Source organism: Nyctereutes procyonoides, unplaced genomic scaffold (assembly GCF_905146905.1).
Source record: "Nyctereutes procyonoides isolate TBG_1078 unplaced genomic scaffold, NYPRO_anot_genome, whole genome shotgun sequence".
Classification (NCBI taxonomy): domain Eukaryota; kingdom Metazoa; phylum Chordata; class Mammalia; order Carnivora; family Canidae; genus Nyctereutes; species Nyctereutes procyonoides.
In genome coordinates this window covers 66378437-66403510 of record NW_026575052.1, presented here as the reverse complement: position 1 = coordinate 66403510, position 25074 = coordinate 66378437, and the positions used below count along the sequence as shown (strand labels likewise).

At 39.8% G+C, this 25074-nt stretch overlaps 1 protein-coding gene across 2 annotated transcripts in view; it reads left to right on the top strand.

The window, feature by feature from the left end:
- Window positions 1-708: 708 nt before the first annotated feature.
- ST8SIA6 (ST8 alpha-N-acetyl-neuraminide alpha-2,8-sialyltransferase 6) overlaps window positions 709-25074 on the top strand; it is a 238396-nt gene continuing 214030 nt past the window's right edge. For both annotated transcript variants that reach the window (XM_055331033.1, XM_055331032.1), the window contains exons 1-2: window positions 709-792; window positions 18976-19053. The gene's annotated coding sequence lies outside the window, so the exon portion shown is untranslated. The remainder of the gene's footprint in view (window positions 793-18975; window positions 19054-25074) is intronic.

Sequence of the window (25074 nt, the reverse complement as noted above, 5' to 3'; positions counted from 1 at the left end):
TGCTGGTGGTGGCACCTTATAAATAAATAAATAAATAAATAAATAAATAAATAAATAAATAAATAAATAAATAAATAAATACTTATACTACTTATAAATTATACTACTTATAAATTATACTACTTATAAATAAATAAAAATTGGGAAAAGGAGAAGCATATATGTGTGTATATACAGAAACACTAAGAAAATAAGGATCATTCTTACCCCTTGAGGGCAGAGGTGGCAGTGTCAGTGGCCAGGGGTGGGAAAGAATAGAAGGGAGACTTCCCCCTGGTGACAGTTTAAACTTTCTCATCTTGAAACCAGGTGAAAGTATTATCCGCATAGTCTTTTAAGGATACGTCTTTACTCAAAAGCAGCAGCAATTTCAGAGAGGCGAGAATGGGAGGCTGCCTGTAACGTTTCCCAGTGATTTGTTAAATTAGGAACTTTACAGAACAGATTCTTTGGATTGGCAGCAGCAGACGCTGGGCTGTGTGCAGTGAAGTGAAATGTGAGAAGTATTTTTATTATATATATTCCTGAGTTAAGAAACCACACCAAAGTGTAATGGCTTATACAACAGTCCTGTGACTCTCACATCCTCTGAGCTCAGCTGAGAGTTTTTTTTTCCTCCATGTGATGTCAGTTAAGGCTACAATCAGCCAGGGACCCAGCTGAGCTAGAGAATATCCACAAGGATGCACACATGTGGCAGGGATTTATTTGTCTCTGCCTCCAGGGAGCTGAGCTGGGGCTCTCCACTGGCTTTCCTTTGCACATACTTCCTACATGGCTTGGCTTCTCCAGGTAGGTGGGTTCTGGGAGGCAGTGTCCCCAGAGGAAGGAAGGGGAGGGAGGCGGTCCCCATAAAGGTGAGACCAGGAACCGAGCCCAGCACCACTTACAACACATTCTGTTGTCCAGGGCCAGCCTAGACTCACAGGTTGGGGAAATAAAGTCACCTCTCGATGGGAAGAGTGACAAATAATTTATGTTCATCTTTAACCAGTCATGGGAATAAGCTTTTGCCTGGAATTAATTATAACTAAAGTCACCACTGAACAACTCATATTTAAAAAAAAAAAATCCTAGGTGGGAAAATTACCATCTTATTTGACGAAGATCGTAACTCCAAACAAATGCGAATGCCCCACTCCTAGAGGATCTAGAACGAGCAGCAGTAACGGGTTACTTCATTCAAAATGTTTGGACAGCTTGAAAGATTGTGTTTAGTGAATTTTGCTTTGGAATTATGCCCTCTGCTCACCTTGAGGGAAATTACAACAGTCACAGGCAGTCTGCCTCTGCATTTCTTTCAGAGTTTGTGTTTAATATCCTCTGCATATGCGAAGAGCATTAAAAAAATTTTTTTTTTCAAATCCTAGTGTTAGGAAATCTTTAGTTCCTGGGAGGAATTGATATGATTGTTTCGTATAGTCAATGCAAAACTTATTATAAAGAATATCAAAAAATTAGCAGGTCGAATTTAGAAATACTGTAGGATATGAGTTGCATAAATTTACATGTTAACTATGCCTTAATGAGGATTTTTTACACTTGCTGTATTTTCCGTGAAGTTCATTGCGGTCTATTTCTACTTTGCTGGTTTAGTGTGTGGTGCTTAGATATCTTCTAAAATTTTTTTGTAGTATAAAACAGGCTGCATGAATGAATGAAACAACGCGAGCATTGTTATCTATGTGAAGATAGAACATCTTTGCACCACAGTGAGTGAAAGTAAGAGTTTGCTGAATAGAGGGGCCAACGTAGGGGAATACTGAATCCCTAAGTGTCTGACAAAGTCTCAGGGAGATAGGAAGGGTTTGCTGTTGGTGCCAAAGATCCTCTCTCAAAAATTCTTGTTTACAGATGCCCTCTCTTCCAACAGAGAGAAAAAAGGATTTCCTTAATCCAATGACTAGTATCTACAAAGAGCCTACCCCAGACATCATACTAAAGGATGACCCAGTGAATTTTTTGCCTTCTTTTTTTTTTTTTTTAATTTTTTTTTTTAAATTTTTATTTATTTATGATAGTCACACAGAGAGAGAGAGAGGCAGAGACACAGGCAGAGGGAGAAGCAGGCTCCATGCACCGGGAGCCCGACGTGGGATTCGATCCCGGGTCTCCAGGATCGCGCCCCGGGCCAAAGGCAGGCGCCAAACCGCTGCGCCACCCAGGGATCCCAATTTTTTGCCTTCTTATAACAAGACAGGTGTGTTAATTGTTACATTTTCAGTTCAGCCTTGTTCTGGAAATCCTGGCTAGCGGAACAAGGGGGGAGGTGAGGAAAGTCTAAGAGCAAGGAAGGAAGAAACAAAACTGCCATTAGTCACAAACAATATTACAGAAATTTAGGCAACACAGAAATTATTCCTGGTTGTCGGGAACAAAGAAGAAGTGATAGCTGTAACAAAGTTTGCAGAAATAGAAATGCAAAGGACAAAATGAAAGGTAGTCTTCTGGTGTGTCATAGCCTTCTAGTTGTCCCCCACATCTGCTCCCTGCTTTTATAGTAATTGAACCCTTGAGTTACAACTTGGCACTGAGCATGAAGATGGATCCCAGGCTCCCTTACAGCTAAGCGTGGCTGTATGACTGAGTTCTAGCATGGAATGTTGAGTAGAAAAAGTGAGGAGTGTATCTTCCAGTAAGCATGCGCTTACTGGAATGTGGATGAGGTGGTGGATCTTGGAACATGATGGATCTTGGAACACCCTCGGAATAGTGGAGCAATGGGAAAAAGGGACATTGATCTCTACCACCATTGGAGCAGCCATAGGGCTGCCAACTACAGCCATGCAGTCATACCTTGCAGTAGCCCAGCGGGCACCATTCCCAAGGCTGACAGTGTGAATAAGCCCCCAGAGCGCTACAGTGTACATCCTGCACAACCACACACAGTAGCCAGTAGCCCAGAGCCACCTGTGTGGGTAGGCCAGACGGGAGGAGTAAATCTTCGGAAGCTTCCCCCTGGACTGTTTCAACTCTTCTGGCTTTCTGTTACAGCCTCTGAACCTTTATAACAAGTAATACAAGCTTCTAAATCAGGGATAAGTTGTAGTGTCCTTTAGCAAAGAAAGGAAATCAAGCAGAATGGTAGCCAAGGGACGAGGTGAATTTAACACTGGTTGAGTGAATGCTAGGTGCAAAGTTTTAGAGTGAGAGTTGGTGGAAACTAAATAAAGGACGGTTCCTGCCCTCCAGGAACTTAAGGTCTAGTGGAGAAACACATTCATAAACAGCAATAACTTTAGATAATATAGCCTTCAAGGAGTTTATAATCTAGTGAAGAAAAATATATTTATACTAATAACGTTAATACACAGGAGTGAAGTGCAGCTGTGGGGCGGCGAACTCGTAGAAGAGGCATTTATACCAATAATGTTAACATGCAGCAGTGAGGCGGACACCAGAGGCACTCCTGATGTGGCACAGAGTGGAACCAGCTAGCCTCAAGTTGCCAAATCACAACATTCATCACTTTTCCCTTAAGATCTCTATTTCAGTGTCCTTTAGACATCTGGCTTTCTGCAACACATACGCAGTTCGCCCAGTGTGTTTTAAAGACCTTTTTTTCAGCAAAGAAAGAGAAAAATCAATATTTTTTTATTGGCGCACAAAAATGAAAACATACTTGGCCTCAGAGGAACAAAACATCTCATTTATTCTACAATGTTTTCTAAATATTACTCCAGAGAGGCTTATATTTATTGAGATTCTCTGAATATGACCTTTAAAATACTTACATTGTGTTGATGGTTTTGTTCTAAACAGACTCTGATAATAAATAATATCCTATAAAAGAAAATGCACTTACAGAATAATTGTGTATACTGCTTATGTGTGGGTAGGGACCAGCTGAAAATTCTGCTAATCTTTTCTTAATATTAAGGCTGTTCTCATTGCTGTCACAATTTGCTATTTGAGCCTACCACGAATATTTATTGCGGATCTATTCTGAGCAGTACTTTGTGGAGAACTGTAGCAATGGGATTCACAAAATGAGCTCTGCATTCTCATATAGTTGGCCACTATCCAAAAGAAGGCAGAGAAACACACATAAATCACCAATACAGAGCGCTAAGCAGAGGCCCAAAGGGGTGTGAATATGTAGAAGAGGAAAAGATTAGTTCTTACTGGCTGAAGCTCGAAGCTATTGGAATAATGGATATTAAAAGGGTTGGAAACATTCCAACGTGCACAGTTAGAAGTGAGTTTGGGGCAGGGGCAGGTGTGGAAGATGGGCTGGCACAAGCCAATAAAACTGAGACCAGGAGCATATACAACAGAAGCAAGGGGCATGTGCTGGTCCATGTAAGACAATGCAAGGCTGGAAGAGCATGTTGTGTGGATTTGTGCTCAGAGGACAGACATGGCCTTTATTCAGCAGGCAGAAAAAGGTCGTCAGAGATTTTTTTTTTTAACATGGTAGGTTTGATTCCATCCATGCTTTCTTCATCCTGGGAGAGACTGGAAGAGTTGAGTATTGAAGGCTGGAAATGAACTGGGAAGTCGCTGCCTTCTAGCTAGCAATGAGTCCTGAGAGCCAAAACTGAAAGAATGGGAGAGAAAAAGTAAAGGCGGAGGAGACATCCGAGATGTTGTTGAAAAAGAAGCTTCAGAGTTGGTGACAGGGGAGCAGTGGAGGAAGGTACATCTCAAATAATCCTCAGGATTTGGAAGCAGATAAGTTGTAAATGTGACCTTATCATCTAAAAGAAAAAGGAAATACAGAAGACACCGTCTAGATTTTCCCCCAAAGATAGACATGAATAGAACCCTACGAATCATTCAATGGCCAGTCTCTTCTACTGATCCTCTCACCTTGCTGTCATCGCTGATGGATCTTGCTTCCTCTCATAACTTAACCATTTGTTGGCTTGACCTTCAAAAGCTAACCAGAATATGAACATTTCATATCTCCCCTGCCGATACCATTCTGGGTCTGGTCACCATGTTCTTTTGCCTGCATCACCGTGTCAAACCTATTTCCCCCAAGGCAACCTTTACTTCTTGTAGTCTGCTCTTAACATAGCAGTTAGAGCTATCTCTAAAACAAAAGTAAAATCAAATTCTATACTCGAAGCCAATATTAAGCATATATGTTAAGTAACTAGAATTTAAATTAAAAAATGGGAGAAAGTAAAATCCTGGGATTCCTCTCCTCAAAACCTTCTAGTAATTCCCCAGTTTCCTCAGAGTAAAGACCAAAGTTCTAACTCCAGCCTAGAAGCCTTGCATAATCTGTTGCCTCTCTCCCACAGCCACAATCACCTTCCACCTCATTTTTTTTTTTTTTTTTTTGCTACTTGGCCCCAGCCACACTGGCACCTTGCTATTTGTGGAGAATTGCCATTCATACTTCTGCCTCAGGGCCTTTGCACTTGCCGTCTGTCACCCCTTCCATTCCCTCCAGGTTTTTGCTCATAATGTCATTGTATCAGAGAAAAATTTTCCCCAACTTCCCTATGAAACAGCAACTGTCTTCCCTCCATTGCACTCTATATCCACTATACTCCAAGTTAATTTTTCATAACACTCAGCAAAGTACATATCTAGTTAGTTTATATCTACTCTAAGGAGGGAAGACATTAGTCTTCTTACTTTCTTTCATTGCTGCATCTCCAACACCTAGAATAGCTTGGCACAGTAGGCACTGAAATACTTTTTGAATGAATGAATGAATGAATGAGTTCAGTCAGCATAAGACTGGATTCCATAAATGTGTACTAGGTGCTCCTTTTATTAACACTTACCTACCAACATAGCATCTGATGTGCAGACAGGCAGCTTGTTAGGAAGACCTGGTAAACTATTTCTAAGTTGTAACTGGTAAACAAAGCCTCGTCACTCCAACACCTTGGTAACCACGCCAGTTGACTGCATGCTAGCAAACTGAAAAACTTTGTGGTAGGGGGTTAGATTAACAAGTGATCGTGGCATCATTTTTTTAAAAGATCTTATTTATTTGAGACAGAGACTACAGGCGGGGGGGGAGCATGAGCCAAGGGGAGGGCTAGAGGGAGAAAGAAAAGCAAACTCCACACTGAGCAGGGAGCCTGACGCTGGGCTAGGACCCCAAGGATCCCAGGACCCCAAGATCATGATCTGAGCTGAAGGCAGGCACTTAACTGGCTAAAACCATGCAGGCTCCCCTTGGCATTATTTTTTAAAACAGTTCTAAGATACAGAATTCATTCAGTCAATCATATGACAAATTTATTAAACAACTATCTATATATGCCAATACTGTGTCTCAGGGCACACAAAAATGAAAAGTTGTTTCTGCCCTTAAGGGGCTTACAGTTTGAAAAAAAAGGAAAGAAAGAATGAACAACTGAAACTGCAATTACAAATGGGTGTGCCAAGGAGCTCCCAGCTGGCTCAGTTTATGGCATGAGCAACTCTTGACCTTGGGGTTGTGGGTTCAAGACCCATATTGGTTGTTGAGATTATTTAAAAATCTTTTTTAAAAAATGCCTGTGCCAAGTGCTTTGTGAGCAGACCATGGGAGCACAGAAGAGGGGCAAATAATCCAGGCGAGAGCCTCGAGAGAAGGCCAGGCTGGAGCTGAGTCCTGAAGGATGATGTAGATTTCATTCAAGTGGCAGAGGCACGCAGTTCTGGAGGAGCTTAGGGTAGGAAACTTCGAGGAGTTCTTTAGGGCTCAGACACAAGGTATCTTCTGAGAGATGAGGAAAGATGAGTATTGGGGATCCCTGGGTGGCTCAGTGGTTTGGTGCCTGCCTTTGGCCCAGGGCACAATCCTGGAGTCCCAGGATCGAGTCCCATGTTGGGCTCTTGGCATGGAGCCTGCTTCTCCCTCCTCCTGTGTCTCTGCCTCTCTCTCTCTCCCTGTGTCTATCATAATAAATAAATAAATAAATAAATAAATAAATAAATAAATAAATAAATAAATCTTTTAAAAAATAAAAAAAATAAATAATAAATAAATTATGAAAAAAAAAGATGAGGATGGAGATAGAGGTGAGCCGGGGTTATGAAGGAGACAGAGTACAAATGCTTGCTGGTCACTCCAATAGGGAGGGGCCCATCATGATGGAATGGGGACTTGTAGGGAGGAGAGAGCCACACAGTGCTGCTCTGTCGTCATATTAAAGTACACTTTTAATTCAGGTGCTGTTTAATATTTTTTTTTTTCAAAAAAGCTCTCAGGTATTGTAGGTTAAGTTTAAAAATAAGCAAGATTTGGGCTCTAATCACTCATCAGCTGTGATTAGATTAATTGAATTGAAAGTTAATTATGAACTGGAAGTTATACGCTTCTGTTTTATTTGTATTAGTAAAGTTCGTGGTACAACTTGTGACTTTTAAAATTTAAAAAAAACAAACATTTTTTTCCTGCTTAAGAGTTTGTATTTTTCATTGTTGACTCCTTTTTAAAGGCACTTAAATCATCTTCGAAATTTTTTTTTTTATTATTTTAGAGAGTGTGAGAGCAAGCGGAGGGAGGGGCAGAGAGAGAGAGAGAGAGAGAGAGAGAATCTCAAGCACACTCCCCTCCCAGACCCTGAGATCATGACCTGAGTGGAAGTCAAGAGTCGGCGCTTAACGGACGGAGCCACCCAGGCGCCCCATAAAGGCACTTGAATCATCTTGCCAGCTGCATAAGGCCCTCCCCTCCCCCTGTCTGAGGGCAAGCAGCCTTGAACTACAATTACAAGATCCCTAGAGAAATTCCCAACCTTTGGAGCAGGGCGGCAGTTTCTCATCTGACCTGCCAACTGACTGATCATAATCACACTGACATTTAAACTCTTTGAACCACAAGAGACACAGTGACTAAACTTTGGCCTGTGGAGGCATCCCATGGCCATATGTTCTCAGACGTCCCCTTCTTCTGCTTGAGCTTCGGGGCCAGATAACTCACCTCTGTCTGCTGAACACCCACCTGCTCCCCCTGGCCTCAGAGTGGCCAAGCGCTAATGTTCCTTCTTCCTGAGAATACGGGGTAGGATATTTTCAAATGCTTGTTGACATGTTAACACCAAAATTTTGAGTGTTTGATTAGGTGGGGGAAAAATATCTAAACAGAAGGAAGAGTGATGACACATGACAAAATGAAACCGTTTTCAATGAAGGAGGGAGAATAGAACTAGGATTATCTGCACGGGAGCTAAAAAGTTCTGACTCGGAATTTCTGCCTGCCTGAGCTCCAACTTTCCTACTAATTCTTGCTAAAACTAATTAGAAATCCTCACACTGAAACTCAGGAGGTGGTAAAGCCGGCTACCCTGACCAATATAGTCAAAGTCTCAGCAGTTTGCTGTCAAGCCAAAAATGGATCGGTATGCAACTTGCTGCCAACAGTGACTCGAGGACCTAGGCTCCTTCTAGCTCACGGCTGTGCCACGTGTCACATGTGGCTTTCCCGAGTTAGTGTGCCTGTCTGTACCAAGCTAGAGCCCCAGAGAACAGAGATTCACATGTGGGAACTTTTCATGGGCCAGATGTGACAGTGGTATTATTCACTGGTTTCCATTAGTTACATTGTCAGAACGAATTGTGAAGGACACTGGGGCCCAAGAAGAAGACAAAACAAGTCGGTCAAGAACTTTCCTACTTCTCAAAGGAAAATTTGCTTTCCCTGTAAGAATCTTAGGACCTAGTTTACAAAGGGTCCCCATTTTTATTTTTAAAAGATATTTTTAAAAACCAAAGAAAAATTGCAGGAAAAAGCCCCTAAGTCCACTCTATAATTTCATACGTTTATAATCACATAATCTTTTACTGATAGCATTTTTAGATCTATGCATAACAGTTATAATTATCATTTGAGATAGTGGTATCATACTTCATGGAACTGATTATTTACATCATTTGCCCTTTTGGGCTATTAATCTGGCTCTAGGCTTTTCCTTTTCTACCACTGTAAGTAAGCCTGCAGTGATTACCTCATAGCAGATAGTATTTTCATCAGTTATACTGTTTTCTAATAATCCTACAGTTGCATTATTGTAAGAATAATTCTGAAGTGAACACATTTCAGCAGATAGTTTTTGCTTCTATTGAATTATTTTCTTAGAACAAATATTGATAAATTGCATTACTGAGTTCAATGGTATGAATGTTTTAATAATTCTGGATGCATTTTTTTCATCATGTTACCTTTCCAGAAGTTTATACTAATATTCAGTGCTAGTAACTTTACCATTTTATTCTGGCCTCACTAGCATTTATAAAATGTTTTCTGACACTAATTTAATAGATATACAATGGTACTCCAGAGCTGTCTTAATATTGATTCCTAAGATGCACATTTTTGTGTCTATGGAATTTGAGATTTTTTTTTTGATACATCTGAAAGAGCGGTTTATCTGGTACAGATATTTATCTTCATTCTATTGGTTTTACCGCAATTTCCTTTCCTCTCCATTGTGTCTGTGGTTATAGGTTTCCTACACTGCCTCCCCAGGGGACGCAAGTACTTCAGTGGACGCAAACCTTACATTTTCCTTTGTGATGTTTCTATTATTTGGAACCATAGAAATCCATATAGAGTAGGATCTATTTTGGGCTTTGTGTTTTATTCCATTGGTCTGCATGTTTATTTTTGTGGCAATTCAGCACAGTAGGTAGTTGAAAGATAATCAGAGATAGGGGTGGTGGTGTGTAGGATGAAAGAAGACATCAACCACTTAATTTTCTGCATACAATCTTATTGGGCTGATTTAAATCTTTCAAAGAACAGAGGAGTGTGTAGGGATGTGTGTGTGTGTCTGTGGCAGGAAAAATGAGAGGTAAGGAAGGACAAAGGGAAGAAGTATTGAGAAACTGTGGGGTTTGGGACAGATGTAGTAGCTGGTAAACTGTTTGGGGTTCATGTAATCATGATTCTACATTTCTGTATTGACTTCATGGATTCCAAGCAGTTTCTGAATGGTCAGACTTGATAGAGCACAACTTTGTTTTTGATTATTAACATGTGATTTAAACAAGTTTTCTAAAACAAATCAAGCAAACAACTTAGAGAGGTATTAAAATTAAATGCAAAAAAAAAGCTATCAGGATGATAGCATTGTAGTGTTTAATAAAATAATTTTTTTCAAGAAAACATAGAATAAATGACTTTTAAAATAAACACTGCAAAAATTGTTTGCAGAATTCATATTTTCTTATGCTGAAAGACAAAAAAATTACTTTAAGTGCAAAGAAATTTATAGTTCAGTAATGAGAATGCATTATAAAGGAGAATTATAGCTGCTTGAGAGTTATTTGCATTTATAATGAAGGGAATTCAGAAATAAAGCACTGGGGACTTGATCTATCCAATGTTGTGATCATTCTTAAGACTCTCCAGATTTCTTGATAATATAAAACTCGATTGCAGCAGAGTTATTGGAAGTATATGGAATCTGGACAGAATCCAGAATCTAGTAAAGTCTGGAAAAAAATCCTTTCGTGTGGTGAATATATAGAGGCATGATACAAACAAACCTTCATCTATTTTTTTCTAGTTCATGGTCTGGTCATATCCCCTGCCAAAGCTTTTCTGGGAAGCTGTAAGGAGAAAATGATTTGTTGGCCTAGCTTCTGACTTGACTTCATTCCTCTCTGTGGGGGATCACTTTACATTTCCTTAATTGCTGGGACAGCTTGTATGGTTGGCAGTGGTTTGAATTGAGAAATGGATTTTAATGAACTACAGTTTCTTTTGCTCAGCTGGAATTGAAGTAGTCATAGACTAAATTAACAGCCATGGTCAAAGCTAAGATGACAGCTGTGTCACTGAAAAGGAAAGGTAAGGTTTTGTGCTACTATATTAGGATCATGCTCTTAAAATAATGGGGTTTGCAACTTCACACTTTTGAGTTAGATTGCTGTTTTTTTTTAAGGTACCAAAAGGCTCCTCCAAGGTAGTTTTAGAAATGTCAAATGTCAGCACAGGGAAAGCAACCTGGCTGCAAGTCATTCATTTTTAATCAGATAATAATTTATATTCATCTTGTGATTTAGAGTACATAGTCTTAGTTTTTTTCTTCTTCTTGGCCAAATCTAATAGGTCGCAAATATTCCTACTGAATATCTAAGGATACAAATAGAGATAAAGGTTAAGTCATATGGACCAACAGAAAAAATTGGAATTATACTCCCTAATGGTTAATTTAACATGTGACATAACTTCTACTGCTTCTATATGAATCACAAACATTTTCTAGGCCATTTGAAAACACTTTTTTTAAACTGAGGTAAAACTGGAACATAACACTATATTAGTTTCAGGTATATACATAATAATTCATTATTCGTATACACTAAGTAGTGATTACCACAACAAATCTACTTACCATCCATCACCATACAAATTACCTCAATCACCCATTTCACCCACGCCCAACCCCTTCTCTTCTGGTAATTACCAATCTGTTCTCTGTGAGTTTTGGTTTTCTGATTGTTTTGGTTTGTTCATTTGTTCTTTTCTTAAATTCAACATATAAGTGAAATCGTACAGTATTTGTCTTTTTCTTCCTGACTTCATTCACTTAGCATAATATCCTCTAGGTCCATCCATGTTGTCATGATAGCAAGATTTCCTTCTTCTTTGTAGTGGAGTAATATTCTCTCTCTCTCTCTCTTTCTCTCTCTGCGCGCGCGCGCGCGCACACGCACACACACACATACACACACACAACATCTTCTTTATCCAGTCATCTGTGGATGAACCCTTAGGTTATTTCCATGTCTTGGCTATTTGCACATAATGCTGCAATGCACATGGGGGACATATAACTTTTCAAATTAGTGTCTCCACTTTATTTGAATAAATATCCAGAGGTGGAATTGTTGCATCATATGGCAGTCCTGTTGTTGATATTTTGAGGACCTTTCATACTGTTTTCCACAGTGACTGCACCTATTTACTTTCCCACCAACAGTGCATGAGGGTTCTTCTTCCTCCACATCCTTGCCAACACTTATTATTTCTTGTCTTTCTTACTTTAGCCATTCTGACAGTATGAGGTGATAGCTCATTGTGATTTTGACTTGCATTGACTCCTGGTGATCAGTGATGTTGAGCATCTTTTCATGTGCTTGTGGGCCATCTGTACGTTGTCTTTGGAAAATGTCTATTTAGATCATCTGCCCATTTTTTAATCGGATTGTTTGGGGTTTTTTCCTACTTAGTTGTTTGCTTCTTTATATATTTTAGATATTAAACCTTTATTGGGTATATGGTTTGCAGATATTTTCTCGCATTCAGTAGGTTGCCTTCTCCTTTTCTTGATCGTTTTCCTTGCAGTGCAGGATCTTTTTATTTTACATTTGCTTTTGTTGCCCTAGCTTTTGGAATCAGATCCAAAAATTCAATAGCAAGACTGATTTCAATGAGCTTACCACCTATGTCTTCTTCTAGGTGTTTTATGTTTTCAAGTGTTAACAATCAAGTCTTTAATCCATTTGTATATGGTATAAGACAGTGGCCTAGTTTAATTCTTTTACATGTAGATGTTCAGTTTTCCCAGCCCCATTATTGAAGAGATTATCCTTTCTCCATTGTATTTTTGTGGTTCCTTTGTCAAAAATTAATTGACCACTTAGGCGTGGGTTTATTTCTGGGCTCTCTATTTTGTCCACTGCTGGCAGGAGTTTAGATTGGTAACCTCTTTGTAAAAGTGGCCGGCAGTATTTTCTAAAGGTTCTTGACTATATACTCAAGAGAAATGAATGTATATGTCTATCAAAAAACACATACAGCTATATTTCCAGCAACTTTGTTTACAGGAGTCTTAGATTGGAAACAACCTGGTATCCATTAACAGGAATGGATGAATAAATTGTGAAGTATTCATAGAATATACAATTCAATGAGGTAATATCACAGAATGAACTACTGCTACCCACAACATGGATGATGCTTGTAGACATTATGTTGAGTTCAATGTCAGATACAAAAGAATAAATACAGTATGATCTTATTTATGTGAAGTTCAAGAACAGACAAAGCCACTCATGATGAAAGGTATCAGAATTGTGGTTGGCACTGTTAGGAACAGAAGATTGGCTTGGGAGAGCATGCGAGAGCCTCTAGTGTGCTGGAAGTGTTTTATATCTTGATCTGGGTGAAGGTTGAATAAATATAAATAGATGTAACCCTTCACTGAGTTGTATACTTAAGATTCTTTACTGAATGTATTCAGATGTCAATGAAAAGTAGAAATATTTGCTCTGGTTTATTCTATAATTCTAGAATAAAGGCAACAAGTTAGGTTGAGAAATGGCAAAAGAACAAAGGAAGAGAAGACTTAGAAGTCATATTATAGCTCTCTTCAAACAGTTGAACAGCTGTTATTTGAAAAAGAGATTTGCCTTATTTTGTATGTTTTTTTTTTAAGAGAGGGAAAGGAAAGAGCAACAGAAAGGGAGAGAGAGAATCTTAAGCAGACTCTACACCCAGCACAGAGCCATCATGGGCTCAACCTCACAACCCTGAGATCATGAACTGAGCTGAAACTAAGAGTTAGTCACTCAGCTAACTGAGCCACCCAGGAACCTCTTATTTTATTTAGTTTGATTGAAGACAAAGGACCAATAGGAAGAGTTGGATGCAAGAAAAAATATTTGAATATATTGGGGGAGGGGGTTTGTTTTGTTTTTATCTTTTTTAAAATTAAGGCAATTAAATAAGAAATTTTTATTAATTTTTAGAAATTAAGAATAATTAAGAAATGTATTGAATACACCACAAGGGAGCAGAGGAGAGGCCATCTGCCATGAGGCAGTGGGTGTAGAATACACAACACGGTGGTGGGCAGAACAGTAGAGGAGAGGCAGTCTGCTGAAAAGATTGTTTAATAGCTACACAGTTGAGCCATCCTAGTATGCATCTGCCTGTGTGTTGTGATGTTCCTATTCCTCCTGTACAGAAGTAGAGTCTTTTTATCCACCATCTTCCTACCTCTACCCCCTGGCTTTGCATCTGGGCTAACCTGTTAGCTTTCACCAGAAAAATGTAGCAGAAGTGATGCTGAGTTCTGGGTCATAGGTCGCAAGAGGCCCTACAGTTTCTGCCTTCATTCTTTGGGAACAGTACCCTAAGACATGTGATGAAGTCGCTTGAATGTGGAGGAGGGTGAGAAACTATGTGGTAGAGAATCAAAGTCCCCCAGCCCACAGGAAGCACCACCTGCCAGTCAGGGGAGTGAAACCACCTCGGATCTTCCAACTCGGACAATCCTCCAGTTGAAAGCAGTAACATAACAGCCCAGGTCAAACTGGTAGGCATAAATTCCACAGAAATAAAAATCATTGGCTTTGGGCTATCCTTGCCAATAATCTTCAAATTTTTTGAGGGTTTCAATCAGGGACCCATAAGCTTATCTAAAACCAATCTCAGTTTATAAGTTTTCTATGTTAGATCAGAAGATCAAAACAAATAAAAAGATAATAATTTAAATAATATGCATCTCATACATAAATGCATGGGCATGACTATGCCAGAAAAGTTCATGGAGATCAGATGCCTGCCCTCCTAGGCAAATTCACCATGAGTGTGATAGCTACAAAGGTAGAGGATTCGGGAGTTTTGCATTTGTGACTCAACTTATATGTGCAGTGCTTCTATCAGTGATAGGATTTTCTAAAATGGTGACCAACTCTTGGCAAAGTTCCAAAACAAACAAATTCTAAGTTTCCCTCAAATATGGTAATTACTTTTCTAGGAAATTCAGTGTATAAAAGTGTGCAAAGACATTATTTGGTTTTCATATAAATCTGAGTTAAGTTCTAAGCTCAGGTAGTTATCAGTGGGTTTTAATCTACATGAAAGTCACATGAAACATAGGATCCCACCTGATGAGAGAGGACTCTCCCTGAACTGGAGGAGTTCCAGCCTCCCGGATTCCTACCAATAACGTGTCAGCAGTGATCCCCAATTCCATGCCAATTTAAGCTGTTCTCCCTCTGTGTCCCCCAGAAAGCTTGGAGTGGATTTTTGTTGAGAACCACTGACTAGAATATTCTTTCCTTCATTATTGAACATTTTGCCTTCAAACCAGTGATGAGAAATTACATCTGATTTCTGCACATAGTAACTAAAGAATAAAAGTCACCTTTTTCTAGTACTAAACTGTTGAAAAGTTAAAAATTTTATATAATATATATAAGTATATATAATATATATTATATATGGTGGCTTCCAGCTCTGAAATTTTACCAGATATTGCATTTTAAATACATCACTATGACATGAATCATGTTAGATGAAAACTATGGATTTATTCTTATATATGAATGAAGGGATAGTTTTAAATGATTGACTTTTTATTCTTTAAAAAATTGCACTTAAAATTGAACACCAATAAAAAATAAATTTATTATTAAAAAAATAAATAAATAAAATAAAAAATTGCACTTAAATGGTCATATGTACACATTATAATAAAATTGTCACAATTCAGACAAATAGGAAGATAAATTATATGAAATAACACAGAAGCAAATCAACCAAAGAGAGTTAATATTAATGTTTTTAGTTAATTTACTCCCAGGTTTCTTTCCATGTTTAATTTTTGTCTGTAGAGCTTTAAAATATTCTATAAACTTTGTATTTGCCTTTTAAACTGATGTTCTGAGCAGCTCCCTTATTATTTCAAATAAGTGGTAGTCTTAAATTTTTACAAACATTGTAACATTAAAATATGCTATGACAGAAATAGCTAGTTATTCTGCAGTACATTTTCACGCCCAACCCCCCCCCCCCAACTCCACAGTAATGGAACTCAAGTTTGCAGCTATGCACGTGACTGTCTGGAAGAGGGTTCAGCATAGGCCAAATTCAGCCTGTTGTCTGTCTTCTTATGTCCTACAAGCTAAGAATGTTTTCACAGTTGTGTTTTGGTTGGGGTTCTCTGGAGAAGTATACAGATATGAGTTGGCTCATATGACTATGGTGACTGAGAAGCCCCACCATCTGCCACGTGCAACCTGGAGAACCAGCAGAGCTGATAGCATAATTCAGTCTGAGTTAGAGACCTAAGAACCAGGAACTCTGTTGCTTGAGGACCGGAAAATATGGAGTTGCAGCTCAAAAAGGGAGAGGAAGAGTTTGCCCTGCCTTTGCCTTTTTGTTCCATTTGGGCCACTAAGTTTGGATGATGCTCCCCAAACCTTCTTTACGCAGTCTACTGAATCAAATGCTAATCTCTTTTACAAACGCCCTCACAGACACGCCCAGGAGTCATGTTTCACCAACTGTCTGGGCATCACTTACACCCTCAGTCCTGTTGACAAGTAAAATTAACCATCACAAAGGAATTGTTGAGAAGAAGAGGAGGAGGAGGAGAAGGAGGGAAGGAGGGTGGAGAGAGAGGAGAAGGAGGAAGAAAATGCAATGGAGATGTTATGTGGCTAAAATATTTACTACCTGGCCCTTCACAGAAAAATGTTTGCTGATCCTTAATATAGAAAATAGACATTTCTCAGCCTCCCTTGCAGCTCCTGCGTGGGTCTGTGTGCCTAATTCAGGCCCATGTACCTGGGCTCTGTCTTTGCTGGTTGGAGGGCATACTTCTTTGCTCACCTTCCTTTCTCCTGCAGCCCCAGATCGCTTACCTACAGATAGTTACCTACAGAGAAATAAATTTCCATTTCATTAAACCACTGTTTAGGGCAGTCCGGGTGGCTCAGCGGTTTAGCGCCACATTCAGCCCAGGGTGTGATCCTGGAGTCCCAGGATTGAGTCCCACATCTCTGTGGCTCCCTGTGTGGAGCCTGCTTCTTCCTCTGCCTGTGTCTCTGCCTCCCTCTCTCTCTCTGTCTCTCATGAATGAATGAATGAATGAATGAATGAATGGCATTTTGGGGGGATGCCTGGGTGGGTCAATTGGTTAAGTGTCTGCCTTCGGCTCAGGTCATGGTCCCAGGGATCCTGAGATGGAGCCCCCCATGGAGCTTCCTGCTCAGTGGGGAGTCTGCTTCTCCCTTTCCCTCTGCCCTTCCACCCCACTCATGCTGTCACTCTCTTGCTCACTCTCTCAAATAAAATAAAATTATTTAAAAAAATAAAACAAAAAGACTTTTATAATAGATTCTTCTAGGCTACTTTTTGCAGATTTTTTAAAAAAATCATATATCCCTCTTGTGCATACCTAAGAATGAACAAAGAAATATAAGCAAAATAAATTGGTTAAGATAGTACTAAAACTTCTTCACTTATAGTGCAATTCCTCTAAATGATTTTTGACACAAGATCATCAAAGTTTGTGTTTTCCACGTGATATCGTCCTCTGTGAGAACAAGAGTGTTATCAATGCCACATTGCTTAAATGAGTGTTCTTGACTCTGGGATGGTCTTCCAAACTGCAGGCACTCAGTAGTCTACAGTTTGGATATTTATACACAGACCATGACTATTATGTCACAAGTGCTGCCTGGTGGAGAGTGATTGTAAAGTGCATCCCAATCCTGGAGCTGTTAACGTGTGAAAGGAGGCATCTTTGAATCAATGAAAACTGCTTTTGCAGAACACTTGGAAATTACTGACAAAGAAAACACTCACAGATACTCTCAAGGACATTAATACTTTGGTGTATTTCCGTTCAATGTTTTTTTTTGTTTTATCACATTCTAATTCCAGTATAGTTAACCTACAATGTTATATTAGTTTCATGTATATCCTTTCAATGACTGAAAAGCTTCTTCATTTATATAATGGCTATCAAAACGAACCTACTAAATCCTGCTTTCTTAATGAGCATAATTTCATGTTACTAATGGTTCTGACATATACTAGGTATATAGTATTCACTATGTAGATGTCCAATAATCCACTTAGTTATCTCATTAATAATTTAGCTAACTGGGATCCCTGGGTGGCTCAGCAGTTTGGTGCCTGCCTTTTGGCCCAGGGAGTGATCCTGGAGTCCCGGGATTGAGTGCCACGTTGGGCTCCCTGCATGGAGCTTGCTTCTCCTTCTGCCTGTGTCTCTGCCCCCCGCCCCCCCCTTTCTGTGTCTTCATGAATAAATAAATAAAATCTTTAAAAATAATAATAATTTAGCTAACCAAATTCACAAGCCAGAATAGAACTTCCTGATAATTTTATGTGAATTAGAGTTGAGTATAAAGAAATGACAATGGAATCAACTATGTAGGCTGTCAGGGTATTTTTTTCCTAAAAACAAATATATGCCCTTACTATTCCTAATAACAAATGAGAAATTTAACTTAAGGCTTTTGCAGTAATTTTGCAACAGAGAAGATTCTTCCTTGGCCTTATCAAATACTACACTTCATGCTGCATGATCACCAAAGGATGAACATAACTCCCACCTGGCAGGGAGGATATATCTTGCTATGGAAACCATTTTATCGAAATGTCTTTTAAGAGTATTGAGAGAGGACCTTAAATGCTAACAGTTTAGGTTTGAACAAAGACCCAGAGACTGAAAAAGCACTATAAAGATCTCAGGTCATATTATAGTTATCTTGTCATAGGAAAAGCCCATGAAAAAAACAAGTGACCTGATTTGATAGCATGTCTGAAGATAGACAGAGATATTATGGGCAAAGCCAAAAAAAGAAAGAAAGAAAGAAAGAAAGAAAGAAAGAAAGAAAGAAAGAAAAGATAAAAAAGAAAGTAGTAACTGGGATAATTCTATTCCAGGACAAGTATTTTGGTTAATGTTCCTTGTAATACAAACTTCTGGGTTATTAAAATTTTGAGATGGCCTAGACAGAGATTATCACTTGCTCGGTGAAGGATTACGGCTCCTAAAAAGACTTTCATGTTTACAAAGCACAGCAGCAGACACTGACAGCAGCAGCAGAAGAAAAAGCAGCCCTAATAGAGTAAGAAGTTCATCCTTAGTTGTTTGGAATTTTGACAGAGCAACCCTTGGGGACTACCTAGAGCTCCAAGATGGGGCATAATCTTCGATTTTATCAGTAACAGACAAGATGAGAGCATTTATTAAATAAAGATCTTTCTCTCCCTCATTCTCTCTCTCTCTCTTTGGATGGTTATAGATACAAAGAAATAAAAACTGCAGTGCAAGATAAAAAGAACAAGTGTCTCAGAAAGGAGCTCCACGATTCCATGTCAAGGTAATATTTGTCTTTGACAATTACATGTTAAATAACTTCAGAATGCTAACATTGAACTTTAGACAGGAAAGAAAGGAATAGAGAGGAAAATATCAATGTAAAAAGATAATATCCAGAGTAAGTTTTCTGGCATTGTTATTGTCTTCAATAAGTGAGCCTAAAGTGTGTTTAGTTTTGAAAAATTAACATGCTCACAGAATGGGAAAAATATTTGCAATACATCTGATGAAGCACTTGTGTCCAGAATATATAAAGAATTCTTACAACTCAACAATAAAAGGACAAAGAACTCACAATAATGGAGAGGATTTGATTAGACATTTCTCCCAAGAGGCCATCCAAATGGCCAATAAGTACATGTAGAGATGTTTCAGTAGCATTATGATTAGGGAAAATGAGAATCAAAACCACAATGAGATGCCAGTTCAGACCCACTAAGGTTGATAGAATTTTAAAAACAAGTCTAATCATAACAAGTATTGACGAGGATGTCTAGAAATTGAACACTGCTGGTAAGGTTGTAAAATGGTGCAGCCACTTTGGAAAACAGCTTGGCAGTTTCTCAGAATGTTAAACGTGACATTATCATGTGACCCAGCAGTTTCACTCCTAGGTGTATACTGAAGAGAATGAAAACTACGTCTATACAAAATCTTGTACGTGAATGTTCATAACAGCATTATGCATAATACCCCAAAAATGGAAATGCTCCAAATGTTCATCAATTGATGAGTGGATAATAAAATGAGGGATATCCATACAATGGACTATTATTAAGACATGAAAATTAATGAAATACTGATCCATGTTACATGGGTGAACCTTGAAAATATTATACTAAGAGAAGTCAGTAACAAAAGACACATATTCCACTTATGTGAAATGTCCAGAATAGATAATTAATAGAGACAGAAAGTGGACTAGTGATTGATTGCCAGGGGCCAGGAGGAATGAGGAGTGACTGCTAATGAGAATGGGGTTTCTTTTAGGGTGATTAAAATGTTCTAAAATTAGTAGTTATTTTTGCACTTTTATTCTTGTGTCAAAAACCCAAATTGTATACTTCAAAAATATGATTTTTTGTGGTATGTGAAATATAGCTCAAGAAAGCTGTTATAAAAGTTGATAACAAATTTAGACTATAAACGGAATTTCTAAAAAATCAATATGGTGAGGGGTGCCTGGGTGCCTTAGTTGTTGGGCATCTGCCTTTGGCTCAGGTTGTGATCCCCGGGGCCTGAGGTGGAGCCCCACACTAGGCACCCTGCTCAGCGGGGTGTCTGCTTCTCCCTCTCCCTCTGCAGCACCCCCTGCTTGTGCGCTCTCTCTCTCTCTCTCTCTCTGTCAAATGGATAAATAAAATCTTTAAAAAAATAAAAGAACCAATACAGGGTTTGGTGTCTAGATTCCCATATACCCTTTCTTTCAATATTATGAATGGCTATACTGCCTTTGTTTACTTGACTGAATCGTGAAATTGAAGTGACAATCACTCTTCCATCTGACCAGGCTATTTGTGGGTTTTGCTTTCCTTCATTTATTTATTTCCGTCTTATTACAAATCAGGAATGAAAATGGAACTCCTAATTTAATTATTTGTTGATATAAAGGAAAGACTGACTGCTTTTTAAAATTTTAATCTCTCTCTTTGTGTGTTCTGACAAATGTCAACTCCCCCCCCCCCCCAGAATATACCACTAAAGGAAATGATTGACTAGAGGTGGAGTGATGGCAAGTGATAAGCGCACACACACAATCCTGCTCTTTTTACGGAACTTATTTCACATTTAAACCTGATTTCCTACTCCACACGTGCATTTTTATTGGATAAATTTTTATTTTATTGGATAGTTTGCTTCAATTAACACTGTGTCAAGAATGCTTTACCTAGGGGCACCTGGGTGGCTCAGTCAGCTAAGCGTCTCCCTTCGGCCCACGTCATGATCCTGGGGTCCTGAGATGAGCCTCCCATCAGGTTCCCTGCTCAGCGGGGAGTCTGCTTCTCTCTCTGCCTCTCTCCCCCAACCGCCAGCCCCCATTCATGCTCTCTCTCAAATAAATAAATAAAATTTTTTTTTTTAAAGCATGCTTTTCCTTGCTTTGATATTTTCTGATCATTGTGGAGGGCAGGGCAATCCCCCCCATGTCCTTCAGGATGTCCACATCCCAATGCTGGAATCTGTGTCTGCCTACCATGGGCCAAAAGGGGCTTCGCAGGTGTGGTTACCTTAGGCATCTTGGTATGCAGAGATTACCCTGCAATATCCTGGGTTGTCCAAGTGAACCTGCTATAATTACAACTGTCCTCCCAAAGGAAAGTAGGGGGGAGGACCTGGGAAGATGTGAAGGTGGAAACAGAGGTCAAATCTGTTTTTTTTTTTTTCAACTGTGGCTAAGTAAACTTTTATTTTTTGTTATTTATTTTTTATTCAAAAGAATTTGTTTCCCTATCACAAAAATTAGATAACCACACCACCAACAGCAGCAAAGTCCATAGAGTTACATTGATGGTGGAGAGTTCACTGGGTATTCCCAATGTCCCAAAAGTAGTGAAGGAGAAAAGAAAAAGAAAAGAAAAAAAGAAAAAATACTCAAATCCAAAACCCATGATGACTTTGGGGAGAGACATCACATGAGTTTCTATCTTCTCTCATTGTCAGCTGCAGATGTATTTCAGCAGGATCAAAAACAATTTAACTTGAGTAAACCCTTCCTACCAACTCCAGCACCTTAATTGTACCCTGTTAGCAATCAGCACATCGGACTCCCCATCTGGCAATGCCCTCCAGCACACAGCACTAACAAATTCATTTGTATCATCTTTTCCGTCTTTATCCAGAACACTTCTGACCGTATCAAACTTAAAAGTTAGCAAAGTCTTAGAAAGTCCTTTATAGTATAAGTAGAGAGAGTTGTTCTCACTTCCACAAGCTATATAATCGCCTTTGGAAGCGAGGCCTACAAAGCTTTTTTCATTGATGTCAAGGACTAGGAATGTGAGCAGCCCCTAAAAGCAGGAAAAGGCGGGGAAACAGGTTCTCTCTCCTGCCTCTTGCTGATCCACTGTGGACGTCTGACCTTCGGAATTGGATATAATAAATATAGCATGTTTTCAGATGCCCAGCCTGCGGTCACTGGTCACAGCGGCCGGCGGGGCCTAACACAGGCATCACCAGAAGCACCGCTTGTGGTCCCAAGGGGCCCCTTTCCCAGCCCGTGTCCTTGTTTGGGAGCAGCACTTGACTGAACGCAGCCCCGTCCGCCTGCGGAGGTTTGGGCCGTGGCTGTGGAGGGCGGCCAGCTTCCAGGACAGCCTGGCAGCGTGGCCTCTGTCCCTGCCATCCTGCTTGTCCCTCCAGGGCAGGTGGGACACCGAACAGCACCGCAGGGTGCTTGGCACCAGCACCCCAGGCCCCCTTCCCTGTGTCCCAGGTCACACCACTCGAGTGATGTGAGCTGCACAGTCACACGGGCCTGGGCTGAAAAATACACATTTTCTGAACCAAAAATTGGGGGACAGAATAATTGCAATCGGGACTTCGGGGCAATCTGGAACCTCCGGGTATCATACACAGGGCCCAGTGAGGGAGAAGCGGTCATCTCAGTTGGTGCACAGCAATGCAGGCATGCAGAGGGCGGAGCTCCTTGGCTTTGCCTTCTCAGTGACTGCCACGCAACGACGGCACCGGGTGTCTCCCGAATCCCTGAAGTGGCCAGCCGGGGTCAGCAGGTGGAGGCTCAGCAGCAGGGGCGAGGATGGCCACACGGAGAGCCCCGGTGGACTCCCGACCGTGGACAACCCAAAGCGTCCTAGAATTCAGCTTTTATGGGGGAAAACAAAATCAGGGGACAAATGTTCCATTGACTTCTTTAAACCTATGGGCAGGGCATCCCTGGGTGGCTCAGCGGTTTAGCACCTGCCTTCAGCTCAGGTCATGATCCTGGAGACCCAGAATCGAGTCCCACGTCGGGCTCCCTGCGTGGAGCCTGCTTCTCCCTCTGCCTGTGTCTCTGCCTCTGTGTCTCTCATGAATAAATAAATATAATCTTAAAAAAAAAAAAAAACTATGGGCAGATAGGCTAGGTTAGGCTACAGGAGCTATAAACTGTGATGACCAAGCACACATTGTCCAATTAAACTTAATCTGACACATATGTGGGGATAGGGACCAAGGTTAATATGCTGTATGAGGATTAGGGAAAATGGCAATTAGCTCGCATGAATGACGGTAATTAGTATTATTTGCACACAGAGGCATTTTCAACACTTGTTTTCTTCTTTTTTATTTTTGGAGTTCTCCAGTATCTGGACTTGATCAGAAGCACTATTCCCTCTAATTCCATGCTATGTTCTCTAGCCAAATCATCGCACAGAGCACTCCACAAAGCAAAGGTCCAGAGTCTCACTAGGATTTGCCCTGCACTGTCATCCTGAGCGGACTTGAGGCTCCTGACGCTTCCTTTTAGGATTCTATTCTCCTTCCCAGGACTGCTCCATTTCCTGCACTGCCTGTTCTGGGCAGTGAACCTTTGTGATGAGAGGTTTGGACTGCTTTCCACTTGCACTGGTGGGTGGGACAAAATCGTTTGTTGGTCTAAGTGCTAAAACACTGCTGTGGTTTACTGTGGAATTTTAAAGGTATATATATGCAACCTTCAAAGAAGAAAAGTTTAACTTCTTATTTTGTAAAATGTATTGGATTCTGCACAAATACTAATTCAGAGAAGGCCTGGTTATATAATCACCCCAGGCACACATGGACTTAGCTCTCTGTTTGTGTTGAGAGTAACCATGTCATACATCAGATCAGCCCATCTCAGCGGTGGTCTGTGTGTCCAAACCTTATAAAACTATAAATTTTTGTGTTTACACAGTGGGTTGAAAATAAAAAAAAATGTAGTGCCGTGATTGTAAAGACAAAGACGTAGAAATCAAATTGCTTCAATCTATCATTCCATGTAACCATTTGGAGATTTAATTTTGTTTTAAATTTCTGGACTGCAGGCACATTTGGAAGCTGCCCGAATCTATCCCAAAGAAGTCAATAGGCAGACAGCATTGCAATTTCTAGATTTTAAAAGGATTTTTAAAATTTTCTGTCAAAGTTATGCTTGCCTCTCAGACTTTTTCTACTTCTTTTGTTTGTTGTGAAATAAGCTCTTGAAATAGAAACTAATAAAGTGTGCTTTGATCACCTATAGGCACAAATAGGTTGGCAAATGTAGCTATACAGTTTACTGCATGAAAATGCAGAAAAGATCTGTTTGGGTGGAGTCAGACTTTAAGACAGAAACTATAATGTTATTTATTATTCATTACTAAGATTGAGCAATATGTGAATATGTTTTCCTCTATTTTTCAAGATGAAGATCTAATTTAAAAGTATCAATCCGGGCGCCTGAGTCAGTTAAGCGTCAGACCCAAGTGTCCGACCCCTGGTTTCAGCTCAGAACAGGATCTCAGGGTTGTGAGATCAAGCTCTGCTTCTGGTTTGGCACTGAGCATGGAACCTGCCTGAGATTCTCACTTTCCCTCCCCTTCTGCCCTTCTTCCATCACCATTCTCTCCCTCTTTAAAAAAGAAAAAAAAAAAAAAGGATCGATCCATTACATTTTTCCTTGTTGGAATTATAATATTTGCTTCAACTTTTATTAACAATGATTTTTCCAAAGAAGATTTTCACTGTAGTTTTTTCTGACCATTATTATTTGTTTCATTACAGGATATTCTTAAAGATAATTTTGTCATGGGGGCTGTGTTAAAAAAATCATATGCTCTTGGTATCACATAGGTATAGCACTGTGAGGAGACCCAGTGTTTGAGAGTCTAGTGATAAAAAGAAGAGAGGAAAAACCATATTACAGGAAAAAGAAAAGTAGGAGAGATATAAGGTATCTGATACAAAAATTCAGATGTCTTTTATTCCTCCAACAAATATTTTTGACTGCTTGTTATACACTAATGTTCTCATTGTTGAGATCCAGCAATGAACCAAATAAAGCTCTGCCCTTCTAGAACTT